We start from the raw sequence: 6,006 nt of genomic DNA on the forward strand, positions 1-6,006 counted from the left end.
CCAAGTGAGAAGAGGATAGAAAGACAGACTCCCACATGCACCCCAACCAGGATCCACCCAGCAACCCCTGTCTGGGCAGATGCTCTGCCCCTCTGGGGCCATGCTCACAACTGAGTTATTTTTAGCACCTGAGGTGGAGGCTCCAAAGAGTCATCCTCAGTGCTTGAGGCTGATGTGCTGGAACCAATTGAGCAGTGGCTGTGAGAGGGGAGGGGTGGAGAAGCACATGGTTTCCTTTCTTGTATGTCTTGACTGAGAATTGAACCCAGGACATCCACAAGCCAGGTCAATGCTTTACCACTGAGCAAATCAGTCAGGGCTCTATGTCACCTTATTTAAATCATTATGTTGAAGTTAGATATTCCTAGTTCATACACATATCTTTCCCACCCAACCTTGAGAACAGGTACCTATCATTGCCTCCTATGTAGCAGATGCTCAATTACTGTTTGCTGAATTGGATTGAATTGAAGTCCTCCAAATCTCTCATCCCATGGAGAAGTGGGCAGCTGCAGAATAAAAGAAAGCTTGCTGTGGTGAAGAGAGCACAGTATTCCTAAGACCTGTGTTCCCATTTTAGCTTTGCCACTTCCTAGCTGTGTGATATTGAGTAATCACTTAACCTCTCTGGTTCTCAGCTTCCTCTTCTGTGAAATGAGTATGATAACTGTTACCTCTCAGGACTACTGCATGAATTAAATGACTAATGCATGGAACATTTGCACAATGCCTGGAACATTTGCACAATGCCTGGAACATTTAGGTGCTCAACAAAGGATAGCTCCCCAACCCCTTCCCCCCAGCATTGCATGTTTTCTTCAAAGGAGTCCACTAGACGGGACAGCCAAACATCAAAAATGGTCCCAGAATGTGGGCTGACATCTTCAGTGCCCCTTGGCGCTAAGGCAGGGATGTACTCTGCTCAAGAGTGGGCAGATAGAGAGATCTGATTGAAGCTGAATATATCCCAGGCAGTTGGTGGTTGCTGGCAAGGTTGGTAAGACTCCAGGGTCTGGGAATTTCCACTTAAGGGAAGTCCCAGGTGTGGGTGCGGGGGTGCCAGACTGGCCCCACCCAACACCCTGGCCTTAGGGGATGTGACACAGGGAAAAAAGTGGGTCACAGCAGGTCTGGAACTTAACCCCACTGGTCCCATGACCTCTTTGCCAGTTACGGAGGAGGCACAGCCACAATGAAGCCTGCTCCCTCCTCCAAAGAGCCCTAAATTCCTTTTCTTTAGAAAGAATGAACCTTGGGACTTTGGGGTCTAAGCAGGAAGAACTGAAAGCCCTCCAATTAATTGACAGAGGAGACATAATCCTTTAACCCCAGGATGGAGGTTCTATACAAAACAGACTGTTACACCCGCCCTCATGGTGACTGGCAGGCACCTGGAGCATTCACTTCACACACACTCCAGGTGACTGTGGAGGCAGACAGGAACCTCGTTCCAGGGGTAGGACAGGTCCGGGCTGGATTGAAGGGGGGTTGGGGCCGCATGGTAGAACAGCTCAGAGGAGCTTCTAGTGAGACTCCAGCTGGGCAAACGCAGGCATCCCTCACCCTGAGGGCTTTGCCAACAAAATGAAGCCTTGCTTTCTGTGTATAATCATAGACCTAAACCTATGGATTCCCTTCCCCTATCTGTGCCTCTGTTTCCCTTTCTGGAGGAGGAGATGAAGAAATGGGTAGAATCATTCAAGGGCAGGGTCACAGGTGTTTCAGGGTCCTTTGGCCATTAGGAGGCACTTTGGCTATCTCTCATTTGTAGCATATCCAAAGCTAGGTAGAGCAGCTTTGGGTCTCTCTTCTTACTGAGAGAGCAGGGTGGCTAAAAGCCAGTACCCCAATTCCAGGGCCTTTGTACATACTTTTCTGCTGCCCTCCCTTCTCTCCACTCTCCCCCCAACTCTTTCCCAGAAGGCTTTCCTGATCTCCTTGACTAGGGCGAAATCCTGCTACTATCCAATCATATAGTAATTTATGTCTCTCCACATTGTTTATCACTTTTAATTTTGTGGGTTATTTGGTTAACATCTGACTCCTCCCCCAGGCTAGGGGGTCTTCAAGGGTAGGGACTATACTTGGGTATTCTCTGAGCCCAGTATAGTATGTAGAATACATTGGATGCTTATAAAGATTTGTTGGAATCATGAAAGGTGCATGTTTAGAGGATAAATTTCTAGAGTTGCTTAGGCTAGTTATAAAATCCTGGGTGCAAAACCAAAGCCTTATTTTTTTTTCAAAGCCTTATTTTATGTGGGATCTGGACAGCACTGAGGCTGGTAAGGGTCATCTACACACAAGCTCATTTACCAGGAGAGCCAACAAACTGGCAAGCAGCAGAATAGTCCTGGTACAAGGGGTAGAACTGAGCAAGTACAGGCACTAGCTGTGGCATAGAGGCCTACCAGAGGAGGTGGGAGAGAAGGGGATAAAGGGAAAGGAGAAGACATGTGTTGTAAAAAACATGTTTTTATCACACTCTCCCGGAGTGCCCTGGTCTCCAAGCCCCAGTGGCACTTCCGTGCCTTAATGATGTCCTTGGGGGTCGTAACAGAGTTCTTCAACCTCCCACAGAGATCTACTAGCCACCTCTGAGCATGGCATAAGACATTCCTCCCCCACCCCCAGCACCAGACAGGACATGGGAAAATTACCTATTCAGTGTCCTGATCCTGGTAAGGAGGGTGTGAAGGAGAAAATTTAGGATGGGGCAATGTAGCAAAGTCAGGGAAGGTGGGACAGATGTTTGAATCCTTTCCCTCTCACTGTCTCTCCTTCTGGTCTTTGGGATGAAGTGTGCAATGGAAGCCCACTTCTAGGGCCCCCAAGATATAATTACTCTAAGTTGCCAGGGTGACCAAGTACAGCCACCACAAACAGAACAAAACTTAGAAATAGGGATGACCCAAGAGGAAGAGAAATAAGGGAAGCTCTCTCCAACAGTTTCCAGAGTGGGAGGCTCTCTCCCCAATCCTCCTCCTGGAATCCCTGGATAGCACACTGGCTCCAGCCTGGTCTGTGGTGGCCCAGTGGATAAAGCCTTGACCTGGAATGCTAAGGTTGCCCGTTCAAAACCCTGGGCATGCCCTGTCAAAGCACATTTGACAAACAACCAACGAACAACTAAAGTGAAGCAGCTATGAGTTGATACTTCTCACTCCAACTGTCTCTCCACACTCTCTGTAAATTCAGTAAATAAAATACTAAAAAGAAGACTGGCTCCATGGTAAGACAGAAAAATCTGAACCTCTCACAATGCCCCTTTTCCTTGTTCCCTAGTCCTGTCTAGGGGGTTTTGGTTTGACTGTCAAACCGCTGTAGCCACGAGACATCCCAGTCACTGGATTCTGGGGAGGGGCGGGGCGGAGGCGTCGCAATTCCGAAGGGCGGGGCCACCATAGGGCAGGTCTTCTTGGGCATCGCCCCCTGGCTGAGGTCTTTGGCTGGGGACCCAGGAGGCTGTCAGAAGGGCGGAATCACAGTTACCAAGACAGAAGGATGGACAAACACCCGCCAGAGACAAGGACAGGGGCAAACTGGCAGACAAACCAGGACAAAGAACTAGACAGTTGGAATAGACAAAGAGTAGACAGATGGAATTCCAGACCTGTTCTCTCTTTCCAGGCTATTCCAAATATTTTGTCCCCCCGTTTTAGCTTCCCTGACCCCATCTGCTATCCCGACTGCACAGCCTCAGTCAGATCTCTTGACCTGGGGACCAGCCCCTTAAACCCTCTAAGAAGAAGGGGAAGAGTAGAGTGAGGGGAGACCAGCAGGGAGAGCGACGTAGGAGTGATGCCTGGTTCTTTCTGTGTTAGGATGCCCGCCAGGGGCCTGGAAGGGAGTGGCCCTTACCCGGTTCATGAGGACAGGAGACTCATTCACTGTAAACCAAGTACAGATGTGCTGGGAGGGGGCGGAGGGAATCAGGGCCACATTTATAAACCACAGCTGGGCCTGTCCTCTTTCTCCCAGCCTATACCCCCAGAGCAGGAGGGATTAATTTTGCAGCCTCCTGGCAAGATCCCTGCCACACAGGCGGGGCATCATCCCAACCCAGCCAGGAAGCCCGGGTCCAACTCCCTGACACCCACCCCTCCCACACTGTTCCCAATTGCTCCCAGGGTAACCAAGCAGTTAACAGCAGTCAGGCCACCTGGGACCAGGACCCTGGAGTACCTATTCCTAGCTCTCTCCATCCGTGGAGTGAAAGGAAGAGCCTTGTCTGCACCCCCATTGACATCTCCTGTTCTCCAGAAACCACAGCTTTCCCCTTCTTTGCCCCTCTCCTTCATCTGACTCTGGCTACCAAATGGGTCCTTTCTCTGGGAGGGAGGACATGGGCCCCAGGGTGGCAACGAGGACAAAGCAGAGCAATTCCAGTATGGAAAATGTGACATGACCAAGAGTCCATGTACCCAGTGTTGCCACTTTGGAATTGTTGCTGGGGAAGGTCCTTGGGTGCATCTCTCCAGCCTAGTCCAGTCCTTGCTACATATTCTCACTTCCACCCTTAATCCCTGTGGGAGTGCTTGGGGTCCATGCACAGAGCTTGGACTTCAGACTCCTTCTTTTCTCTTGTTCTGTCCTCAGTAGAATGGAGACTGATACCCTGGGTTCCCTCCCATGTTAGGGCTGAGAGTCTGTGGTAGTTGCGATAAAGTCAAAGAATGTCCCCATTAGGCCCTGGCCGGTTGGCTCAACGGTGGAGCGTCGGCCTGGTGTGCAGGGGACCCGGGTTCGATTCTCGGCCGGGGCACATAGGAGAGGTGCCCATTTGCTTCTCCGCCCCCCCTCCTTCCTCTCTGTCTCTCTCTTCCCCTCCCGCAGCCAAGGCTCCATTGGAGCAGAGATGGCCCAGGCGCTGGGGATGGCTCCTTAGCCTCTGCCCCAGGCGCTGGAGTGGCTCTGGTCTCGATGGAGCGACGCCCCGGGGGCAGAGCATCGCCCCTGGTGGGCGTGCCGGGTGGATCCCGGTCGGGCGCATGCGGGAGTCTGTCTGACTGTCTCTCCCCGTTTCCAGCTTCAGAAAAATACAAAAAAAAAAAAAAAAAAAAAGAATGTCCCCATTAGAGCATTGACTCTGGGTAAAACACACACACACACACACACACACACACACACACGTCAACCACATTTGTGGTGCATCTTCGAGGCAAGCAGGAGCTAGTTAAGACAGACACACACCCTCTGCTTGGGCTTTCTTCCTCACACCCAGCCCAGAGCTCCTCCCACTCCCAGCACAGTTCCTCCTGCCCTCCTCCTCAGCCTCTCTCACTCCAGATTCAAGGTGGGGATTGGCATTCTGGGACCCAGGCACCCCAATTCCTGAAGCTTTCTGAAGGCAAGATGAGAGGGAGGAGGTCTTTGAGCCTGGGACTCAGCACTGCCCCCCCACCCCCTACCCCGTTTCCTTCAATCCCGACTAGATGAATCAGTTTTCTCCTGCGTTGAAAGGACCATCTAGGGTAGGCAAGGAGAAGCAGAGATTACTCTGACCTGCAGGAGAAGGCTAAGCAAAGGGCAAAGACTGTGGCATCTGGTCTGACATACTCCTGTCCCATCACTCCACTCCTGGGAGCATAGGGATACAGCTCCCATTGCCTACCATGGGGAGGTACCAGAGACTGGCCTCACTGAATCACAGCCCAGCCAGAGAATTCAACCAGCCCCCACAAATGTCAGGAAGGGGGAAAGTGCCAGAGAGAAAGGGTAGCATCATGGGCTCAGGACACTGACCTCTTCTGCTCGCTTGCCCGACCTCCCGGGGATGGAGCCACGGAAGCCCAGCAAATGGGAGGGGCAGAGACTCAGGCGTCCAGGGCCGTCTCGCCCAGCCTCTCTCCCACCCACCTTCCGCCCCCCCAGCCTCAGGGCACCGAGGAGGGAACTGGGCAGGAGCAGGAGGCAGGGGAGGGAGGAGCGAGGGCGGGAGGGGGAGGAGGGAGCCGGGTTGGGAGGGAGGTGGGGGGGGTGGGGAGGGAGAAAAAGAAAGAAAAT

The sequence above is a fragment of the Saccopteryx bilineata genome, chromosome 2 (genome assembly GCF_036850765.1).
Source record: "Saccopteryx bilineata isolate mSacBil1 chromosome 2, mSacBil1_pri_phased_curated, whole genome shotgun sequence".
Taxonomy (NCBI): Eukaryota; Metazoa; Chordata; class Mammalia; order Chiroptera; family Emballonuridae; genus Saccopteryx; species Saccopteryx bilineata.